At 37.1% G+C, this 10,634-nt stretch overlaps 6 non-coding genes across 6 annotated transcripts; all 6 read left to right on the top strand.

Annotated features, from left to right (window-relative positions):
- The first annotated feature begins 2,917 nt into the window (after positions 1 to 2,917).
- Positions 2,918 to 3,036, top strand: LOC141296365 (5S ribosomal RNA). The gene has a single exon (XR_012341241.1). It is a non-coding gene; the product is annotated as a 5S ribosomal RNA (ribosomal RNA).
- A 722-nt stretch (positions 3,037 to 3,758) lies between these two features.
- Positions 3,759 to 3,877, top strand: LOC141317687 (5S ribosomal RNA). The gene has a single exon (XR_012352050.1). It is a non-coding gene; the product is annotated as a 5S ribosomal RNA (ribosomal RNA).
- Positions 3,878 to 3,961: 84 nt separating this feature from the next.
- LOC141318462 (5S ribosomal RNA) lies at positions 3,962 to 4,080 on the top strand. Its single transcript, XR_012352778.1, has one exon. It is a non-coding gene; the product is annotated as a 5S ribosomal RNA (ribosomal RNA).
- Positions 4,081 to 4,803: 723 nt separating this feature from the next.
- LOC141310413 (5S ribosomal RNA) lies at positions 4,804 to 4,922 on the top strand. The gene has a single exon (XR_012347963.1). It is a non-coding gene; the product is annotated as a 5S ribosomal RNA (ribosomal RNA).
- A 749-nt stretch (positions 4,923 to 5,671) lies between these two features.
- On the top strand, positions 5,672 to 5,790 carry LOC141294724 (5S ribosomal RNA). The gene has a single exon (XR_012340970.1). It is a non-coding gene; the product is annotated as a 5S ribosomal RNA (ribosomal RNA).
- Positions 5,791 to 5,874: 84 nt separating this feature from the next.
- LOC141295875 (5S ribosomal RNA) lies at positions 5,875 to 5,993 on the top strand. The gene has a single exon (XR_012341152.1). It is a non-coding gene; the product is annotated as a 5S ribosomal RNA (ribosomal RNA).
- Positions 5,994 to 10,634: the final 4,641 nt, after the last annotated feature.

The raw sequence follows: 10,634 nt of genomic DNA on the forward strand, positions 1-10,634 counted from the left end.
GCCTTTTCAAAAAAGGGGAAATAAACGAAAAAGAAGAACAATTTTTATTTGACCAGATTGAGGGAAGGGTAACAGAAGATGATAAAAATATTTGTGATGAAGAACTACAAATAGAAGAAATTAAGGAAGCTATAATGCAGTTAAATAATGGAAAAAGTCCAGGTTTAGATGGACTTGTATCTGAATTTTATAAAGTTTTTAAAGATGTTTTAGCACCAATTTTAAAGGAAATTTTTGAGGAGATTTTTAAAAAGAAAGAAGCAACACATTTAATGAGAGTTGGGTTAGTTAAATTAATATACAAGAAAAAGGGTGAGGAAAATGATTTGAGGAATTTTAGACCCCTAACAATGCTAAACTCAGATTTCAAGGTTTTAGCTAAGGTTTTAGCAAATAAACTCAAAAAGGTTTTACCGAATATTATTAAAACAAGTCAGGCATATGGAGTGAAAGGGAAAGACATCACAGACATAATCAGCAGTATAAGAGATGTAATACAGTATATGAAAGAAGAGAAAAAAGAGGGATATGTAATAAGTGTGGATTTTGAGAAAGCATTTGACAGAGTTGAACACAATTTTTTATTTGGGGTTTTAAAGAAGGTTGGTTTTGGGGATAGGTTTTTAAAATGGATTAAGTGTTTGTATAATGGAACTACTAGTCGTATCAAATGTAATGGTTTTATCACAGAATGTTTTAATGTAACAAGGTCTATAAAACAGGGATGTCCACTTTCTGCGCAACTGTACAGTCTAGTGACTGAAGCTCTGGGCTTAGCTATAATAAAAGACAAAGAAATAAATGGAATTAAAATTGGGGAAGTGGAAGAAGAACAGAAAATTTACGATACTACATTGATTTTAAAAGATATTAAAAGTGTGGCAAATGCAATGAAAATTATTCAAAGATATTGTAAGGGATCAGGTGCTAAAGTAAATATGGAAAAAACTGTGGTCATGAGAATAGGGAATGCGTGTATGTTACCTGATGTTTTTAACTTCAAAGACCAGCAAGAAATAAAGATTCTAGGGATAACATTTGGAGAAAATGGAAAAAGAGTTAAGGAGATAATGTGGGACAAAATAATTGGAGAAATGGAAAGGAGGTTGGAATGGTGGAAACAGAGGAGAGTAAATCTGAAAGGAAAGGTACTAATCGTAAATACATTGATGCTGTCAAAAATGTGGTATGTGTTGGGTGTTATCCCTAACGGTTCGATGGCAAGCGCAAAGAGTAAAACAATGTGTTTTGAATTTTATCTGGGAAGGGAAACCACCAAGAATTGGGTACAATGTTTTAATAGGGTCAACGGATGAAGGGGGTATGGGATTGATAGACCCAGAGACAAGAAAGAAAAGCATGAGAGTCAAAGTGGTGAAAAGGTATTTAAACAAGGATTTTATAGCAGAATGGAAGCATGTAATGAAGTTTTATCTTAACAAATGTGGGGGTTTTAATATGAATGATGATATCTTATGGATGAAACTGAAGCAAAGCATGATGAATGGGATTCATGATTTTTATAGAGAAGTTTTACAAGCATGGACAGAGTTTTTAAATTTTATCGAAGGAAGAAAAATGTTATTGAATCAACCTTTGATTTTAAATGCTAACATTTTAACTCAGGAGAAAGAAGTATATTTTAAATATTGGTTGGAAGCAGGTGTACGACAAGTAAAGGATGTTTTATACGAGATTAAAGAGGGTTTTTTACCAAGCCAAGTAATTGTGGATGCTGTGCATGAGATTGGGGAAGATATTAGAAGAGAAACTCTAGAGAAACAATTTGAAATAGTGAAAAGGGCAATACCTAAAGAATGGATTGAGAAAATTGAAAAAAAGGATGAAAGCAATGATAATGTGAAAGTGCTTTTAAAGGGAAAAGAGAAAGACTTTCAAGAATGTGTTCTGGAAAAGATTTTTACATATGTTTTAGAAATAAAGTGTGTAAAAGACCAGTTGCGGAACAATTTTGGAAAAAAATCTTTGTGGAAATAGATGAGGAGAGAATCTGGAAAAATTTAAAGTGGAAATACTTAGACACAAACCTTGAATCTTTGGACTATTTTATCAGACACAATGTCATTTTTACTGAAACAAAATTGGCACAAATTGGTAGTAGTGATAACGCACTATGTAAAGTATGTGAACTAGAAAATGAAAGTATTATGCACTTGTTTTTAAAATGTGCTAAATTAAACAACTTTATGGAAAAGTTAAAAGAAATGATGAAAAGGATGATGACAAGTAGAACAGAGGAAATTGAGGAGGAGTCAGAATGGTGTAAAATATTTTTATTTGGCTTCAATGGAAGTAAAACAAAGCTTGTAAATCTGTTTTTATCTGTTGCAAGAAAGGCAATTTGGGAAAGGAGAAACATTGTAAAAAATCAAAGGTGCAAACATTGATGTCTGGAAAATGTATAAAAGAAAACTGGAACAATATTTTAGAACTGTTGATGAATATTTTAAAATGGAAGAGAATGAGGCTGTGTTTTGCAAGAATTTTATGTATAATAATCCTTACATTATGTATACACGAGAGGGATTGAAAATGGATTTGCCTGAATAATTGTTGTTCTTTACATGTTGTTTTCAGTAATACATGTCATAGTGAACTAAAAGTTAAAATAATTGTAAATAACTTTGAATATGATTCTGAGCTGATGTTTAAAAGATGTTTGTAAATGTATATAATTTATATTATGGAATATTTTTCTAATAAAAAAAAAAAAAAGAGCGCCCGATCTCGTCTGATCTCGGAAGCTAAGCAGCGTCGGGCCTGGTTAGTACTTGGATGGGAGACAGCCTGGGAATACCAGGTGCTGTAAGCTTTTGCCTTTTCTTCACTATTTATATAATATGCTGGCTTTTACGGAGGCTGATCTTTAAATAGCCCACTTTTTGGAGCAGCCCTCGCTTACGGCCATACCGCGCTGAGAGCGCCCGATCTCGTCTGATCTCGGAAGCTAAGCAGCGTCGGGCCTGGTTAGTACTTGGATGGGAGACTGCCTGGGAATACCAGGTGCTGTAAGCTTTTGCCTTTTCTTCACTATTTATATAATATGCTGGCTTTTAGAAAGACGTGTTTTACCGCTCTATTTATTACAATCATTTAAATGTATTATAGAGTTTTAAGTGTTTTACATGTTTTTTAGGCCATTTTATTACTCTTAACATTTTAAGTGTGTGTGTCTTTAATAAATGGATGGTTGGAAGCAGGAAGTACAATTGTATAAGAGAGCAGCATGACAAACAAAGGACAGTCACCAAACTGTTGGATTGAGGAGTTGCTAATTTTAGAGCTCACCTTTCCATTCACCACCTGCAAACTTTGGATTACACTTTCTGTGGATTGTACATGCACTGGTGGACACTCACATTGGACTTATCAACACACTGGGATTCTTGGACTGTTTTAGGGTATGGACAAATGAACTGTATTCTTTTAACAGAGTTTACCTAGTTTTATCGTGTTGTTTTAAAGTCTTTCATGTGAACCTTGTAAATACACCAAATCTATTTAAACCAATCTTCTTTTATGTCTCATTCTTTTAACCACCAGTCATCTCTCACAGTTAAATCTGACCCCATTTTAGTCTTGTAACTCGGCTGATAAGGCCGATTGTTACACTTGGATGGGAGACCGCCAGGGAATACCAGGTGCTGTAAGCTTTTGCCTTTTCTTCACTATTTATATAATATGCTGGCTTTTACGGAGGCTGATCTTTAAATAGCCCACTTTTTGGAGCAGCCCTCGCTTACGGCCATACCGCGCTGAGAGCGCCCGATCTTGTCTGATCTCGGAAGCTAAGCAGCGTCGGACCTGATTAGTACTTGGATGGGAGACCTCCTGGGAATACCAGGTGCTGTAAGCTTTTGCCCTTTCTTCACTATTTATATAATATGCTGGCTTTTACGGAGGCTGATCTTTAAATAGCCCACTTTTTGGAGCAGCCCTCGCTTACGGCCATACTGCGCTAAGAGCGCCCGATCTCGTCTGATCTCGGAAGCTAAGCAGCGTCGGGCCTGGTCAGTACTTGGATGGGAGACCGCCTGGGAATACCAGGTGCTGTAAGCTTTTGCCTTTTCTTCACTATTTATATAATATGCTGGCTTTTAGAAAGACGTGTTTTACCGCTCTATTTATTACAATCATTTAAATGTATTATAGAGTTTTAAGTGTTTTACATGTTTTTTAGGCCATTTTATTACTCTTAACATTTTAAGTGTGTGTGTCTTTAATAAATGGATGGTTGGAAGCAGGAAGTACAACTGTATAAGAGAGCAGCATGACAAACAAAGGACAGTCACCAAACTGTTGGATTGAGGAGTTGCTAATTTTAGAGCTCACCTTTCCATTCACCACCTGCAAACTTTGGATTACACTTTCTGTGGATTGTACATGCACTGGTGGACACTCACATTGGACTTATCAACACACTGGGATTCTTGGACTGTTTTAGGGTATGGACAAATGAACTGTATTCTTTTAACAGAGTTTACCTAATTTTATCGTGTTGTTTTAAAGTCTTTCATGTGAACCTTGTAAATACACCAAATCTTTTTAAACCAATCTTCTTTTATGTCTCATTCTTTTAACCACTAGTCATCTCTCACAGTTAAATCTGACCCCATTTTAGTCTTGTAACTCGGCTGATAAGGCCGATTGTTACACTTGGATGGGAGACCGCCAGGGAATACCAGGTGCTGTAAGCTTTTGCCTTTTCTTCACTATTTATTTAATATGCTGGCTTTTACGGAGGCTGATCTTTAAATAGCCCACTTTTTTGGAGGAAACCTAGCTTACGGCCATACCGCGCTGAGAGCGCCCGATCTTGTCTGATCTCGGAAGCTAAGCAGCGTCGGGCCTGGTTAGTACTTGGATGGGAGACCGCCTGGGAATACCAGGTGCTGTAAGCTTTTGCCTTTTCTTCACTATTTATATAATATGCTGGCTTTTAGAAAGACGTGTTTTACCGCTCTATTTATTACAATCATTTAAATGTATTATAGAGGTTTGAGTGTTTTACATGTTTTTAGGCCATTTTATTACTCTTAACATTTTAAGTGTGTGTGTCTTTAATAAATGGATGGTTGGCCTGTCATGTGACTAGGCACATGACAGGAAGCAGGAAGTACAACTGTATAAGAGATCAGCATGACAAACAAAGGACAGTCACCAAACTGTTGGATTGAGGAGTTGCTAATTTTAGAGCTCACCTTTCCATTCACCACCTGCAAACTTTGGATTACACTTTCTGTGGATTGTACAGGCACTGGTGGACACTCACATTGGACTTATCAACACACTGGGATTCTTGGACTGTTTTAGGGTATGGACAAATGAACTGTATTCTTTTAACAGAGTTTACCTAGTTTTATCGTGTTGTTTTAAAGTCTTTTATGTGAACATTGTAAATACACCAAATCTATTTAAACCAATCTTCTTTTATGTCTCATTCTTTTAACCACCAGTCATCTCTCACAGTTAAATCTGACCCCATTTTAGTCTTGTAACTCGGCTGATGAGGCCGATTGTTACACTTGGATGGGAGACCACCAGGGAATACCAGGTGCTGTAAGCTTTTGCCTTTTCTTCAATATTAATATAATATGCTGGCTTTTACGGAGGCTGATCTTTAAATAGCCCACTTTTTGGAGCAACCCTCGCTTACGGCCATACCGCGCTGAGAGCGCCCGATCTCGTCTGATCTCGGAAGCTAAGCAGCGTCGGACCTGGTTAGTACTTGGATGGGAGACCGCCTGGGAATACCAGGTGCTGTAAGCTTTTGCCTTTTCTTCACTATTTATATAATATGCTGGCTTTTACGGAGGCTGATCTTTAAATAGCCCACTTTTTGGAGCTGCCCTCACTTACGGCCATACCGCGCTGAGAGCGCCCGATCTCGTCTGATCTCGGAAGCTAAGCAGCGTCGGGCCTGGTTAGTACTTGGATGGGAGACCGCCTGGGAATACCAGGTGCTGTAAGCTTTTGCCTTTTCTTCACTATTTATATAATATGCTGGCTTTTAGAAAGACGTGTTTTACCGCTCTATTTATTACAATCATTTAAATGTATTATAGAGGTTTGAGTGTTTTACATGTTTTTAGGCCATTTTATTACTCTTAACATTTTAAGTGTGTGTGTCTTTAATAAATGGATGGTTGGCCTGTCATGTGACTAGGCACATGACAGGAAGCAGGAAGTATAACTGTATAAGAGAGCAGCATGACAAACAAAGGACAGTCACCAAACTGTTGGATTGAGGAGTTGCTAATTTTAGAGCTCACCTTTCCATTCACCACCTGCAAACTTTGGATTACACTTTCTGTGGATTGTACAGGCACTGGTGGACACTCACATTGGACTTATCAACACACTGGGATTCTTGGACTGTTTTAGGGTATGGACAAATGAACTGTATTCTTTTAACAGAGTTTACCTAGTTTTATCGTGTTGTTTTAAAGTCTTTTATGTGAACATTGTAAATACACCAAATCTATTTAAACCAATCTTCTTTTATGTCTCATTCTTTTAACCACCAGTCATCTCTCACAGTTAAATCTGACCCCATTTTAGTCTTGTAACTCGGCTGATGAGGCCGATTGTTACACTTGGATGGGAGACCACCAGGGAATACCAGGTGCTGTAAGCTTTTGCCTTTTCTTCAATATTAATATAATATGCTGGCTTTTACGGAGGCTGATCTTTAAATAGCCCACTTTTTGGAGCAACCCTCGCTTACGGCCATACCCCCACCTGAGGCGCTAGAGAGCAACAGGAAGTGGTTGGCAGCAGTTGGGAGAGGAAGGCTCTCCTCCATTTTGTGTTTAATTTTTGTTTGTTTTGTGAGTTGTAATACGTTAAGTTAGTTTTTTGTGTTTTTTGTCAACTTTTAAACCACCTAACAGCAGCATTCTTGCTGTCTGGAGGGTGGTTAGTTCCTTTTTTTTTTTTTTTTTTTTTTTTTTTTTTTTTAATGGATGGATTAATTTCTATGAATATGGATTTGGCACGAGAGAAAAGGCAGCAAACAGAAAATGGACTGGATAAAAGACTACGAGAAAAGGATTACCCTAAAAAGGAGCAGAAACGGATTTACGCTAAAGAAGCAACCGTAGTGATTGATCTGACTGAAGTGCAGGATGGGAAAGCAGAGGACATTATTCAAGCACTGACAGACAAGATGGACGTGACGACTATACTTGCGGTAAGACCAAAAATGATGAGAGAATATGAAATAACATTGGAGAAAGAAGAAGATATTGAGAAACTAGCAGATGGATTGATGATAAAAGGAAAGACATGTGAAATTAAAAAGTTGAATAATAAAGAATTTGTTGTCTCTTTCATGCATCTGCCCGCTTACCTGGAGGACGACGTGGTTCTACAAAAGCTGGAGGGATGGGGGGTAACTCCCATCTCCCAGATCAAACGGAGATTTTATCCGGGCACCCGCATCGAGGATGGAACGAGATTTGTGAGAGTGCGATTCCCAAAAGAGGTGGCTTCTCTGCCCTATAGCACGAGAATGGAGACAGAAGAGGGGCCTCAGTATTTCAGGGTGATACACAGCCAGCAGGTGAGAACCTGTAGGCTGTGTATGAGCCCTGAACACCTGATGAAGGACTGCCCAGACTTCAAATGTTTCAAGTGCGAGGAGAGGGGCCACTTCGCACGGGACTGTAATGCAGTGAGGTGCCCGGACTGCAGGCTCGTACTAAATAAGTGCGAGTGCTGGTTCGGAGACCAGCAGGAGGATGACCAGGAGAGCGGGCAGATGCATGAGGGAGACAATGAAGAGGAGCCACGCGAGGACACGGGAGGAACACAAAGAGAGGGTATTGCAGGCACGGACATTGACGATGAAAGCGAAAGGACTGGAGTAATGCAGGACAACGACGAAACAGAGACACTGATGGAGACGACGGAGGATTTGCAAACAGAATTGGAAGAGTCAGAGGAGCAGGTCAACGAGGAAGGGAGAGTGGACAGAGACAGCGAAAACATTGATGATGGCGGCACCATGGGAATATCAAATAAAAGAAGAAGAAGAACTAAGGTAACACCAAATCTAGAGAAAGCCAAAAGGAAAGTTTTAAAACAAACATGTGAGGAGAAACAGGACAGTGGAGATACTGGAAAGGAAGGGGAGGCCATGAGCTGACAAAATGGGGACTTTATGGCTTTTAGTTTATTTTATGGTGTTGAAAATTGTGACTTTTAATGCTAGAGGACTAATGAATGGTTTTAAATTTGAAAAGATGAAGGAACTGTGTAAAAATGAGGATGTGATTTTATTGCAAGAGACAAACTGGAAAGAGAATCGTATGGAGGATTTTAAAAAAAGATGGGAAGGGGAATTACTCTTTAATAACGGAGAAGGAAAAATTGGAGGAGGAATGGCGATTTTAATAAGAAAAGACAGAGGTATCAAGACAAAGCATTTGTATAGTGATAAAAAAGGAAAATGTATGGTTGTAGAAATGGTGATGGAGGAAGAAAATTTTATTTTAGGGAACGTGCATGCTCCGAATGAAGAAAAAGAAAAGAAAATGTATTTTAATGTTTTAGCCGATGTAATTGAAAAATGGGGGAAGGTGGTGATTGCAGGGGATTTTAACACAGTTTTTAGCAAAATGGATATGGCAAACGGGATGGTTTTTAAAACGGATGGGGGCAGAAAAGAACTAAAGTCGTTGATGGAAGAGAAAAATATGATTGATGTGTGGAGGGAAAGAAACGAGAAAAAGAAGGAATTTTCAAGAAGACAGTTGGTGGGGAATTTTATGTGCCAAACCAGAATAGATTATTTCTTAAGTACTAGAAATCTGGAATGTTTTATTGACAGAATAGTTTATAAAGACACAACCTTAAGCGATCACAAAATGGTTTTAATGGTGATGGATTTTAAAAGAGAAACGAAGGGACCTGGAGTGTGGATCTTAAACACTGATGTTTTAAAAAATGAAAGTTTTAAAAAAGAGATTGAAAATATATTAGATGAGAGGAAAAAAGATCTGATGTATATGGAAGACAAAAGGCAATGGTGGGAAAACGTAAAGTATCAGATAAAGAAATATTCAATAAACTACTGTAATTTGTTACAAAAGGTTAAAAGAACTAAGGAGAAAGAAGTAAGGAGAACATTAAAAGAGGAGTTAAATAAAAATGAAGTAAATGTACAAAAAGTAATTCAATTTGAAAATACATTGGGAAAAATAGAAGAGGAGAAATGCAAAGGGGCGATGTTAAGAAGCAAAGCAAAATACATGGTGGAAGGAGAAAAATGTAACAGATTCTTTTTTAATCTTGAGAAAAGCAGGGGGAAAGCGGAAATAATTAAAGAACTTAAAAGTAAGGATGGGAAAGTGGTGTCAGATACAGAGAGGATTTTAAAAGAAGTGAAAACATATTATGAGGAATTGTTTAAGTCAGAGGGAGGAGATGAGGAAAAACGGAAGATTTTATTACAACAAATAGCAAGGAAAGTTGGTGAGGAGGATAAAAAGGATTGTGAAAGCGAAATAACAACAGAAGAAATTAAACAAGCCATAAATCAATTAAGAGTGAAGAAAAGCCCTGGAATAGATGGTATTGGAAGCGAGTTTTACAAAGTTTTTAAAGAAAAGGTAGTTGGGATTTTAAATGAAATTTATGAAGAAGTGTTCAAAAAAGAAAGAGTAAACCCAAAAATGGGGCTAGGATTAATGAAAATAATATACAAGAAAAAGGGAGACAAAAATGAACTGAAGAATTTTAGACCCATTACAATGTTAAACACTGATTTAAAAATTTTAGCAAAGGTCTTAGCGAATAGGTTAAAAAAAGTCATGCCAAATATAATAGAAACCAACCAAGCATATGGAGTAAAGGGGAGGGATATAGCAGACATTACAAGCAGCATAAGAGATATAGTGGGTTATATAAAAGAAAAAGAAAGGAGCGCATACATTATAAGTATGGACTTTGAAAAGGCGTTCGACAGAGTCGAACATGGGTTTTTATTTGCGATTTTAAAAGAATTTGGTTTTGGAGATAATTTTATAAAATGGATCTCAATTTTATACAGGGATATTTTAACAAAAGTAAAATGCAATGGATTTTTAACTCAACCTTTTAAAGTTTCAAGATCTATAAGACAAGGGTGTCCATTGTCAGCACAGTTGTACTCTTTGGTGGCAGAACCTTTAGGGCTTTTAATAAACAGAGAAAAAAGAATAAATGGAATAAAAATGGAAGAGGGAAAAGAGTTAACAAAAATATTTCAATACGCTGATGACACGACAGTTGTGGTTGAAAATATAGAAAGTGTTAAAAGAGTGATAGAGAAAACAACATTTTATTGTGAGGGTTCAGGTGCAAAAATAAATGAAGAAAAAACTGTATATATGAAGTTTGGAAGGGCCGAGATTTTAACGGGGCTTTTTAGGTTTAAGGAGGTTCAAGAAATGAAGATTTTAGGGGCAATATTAGCAAGGAATGAAAAGGAGGCAATTGACAATATGTGGGAAGAGACGGTAGGAGGGATGGAAAGAAGACTTATTTTTTGGAGAAACAGATCTTTAAGTTTGAAAGGGAAAATTTTAATTGTAAATATGTTAATGTTATCCAAAATGTGGTACAATTTA

This window comes from Garra rufa, chromosome 1 (assembly GCF_049309525.1).
Source record: "Garra rufa chromosome 1, GarRuf1.0, whole genome shotgun sequence".
NCBI classification, from domain to species: domain Eukaryota; kingdom Metazoa; phylum Chordata; class Actinopteri; order Cypriniformes; family Cyprinidae; genus Garra; species Garra rufa.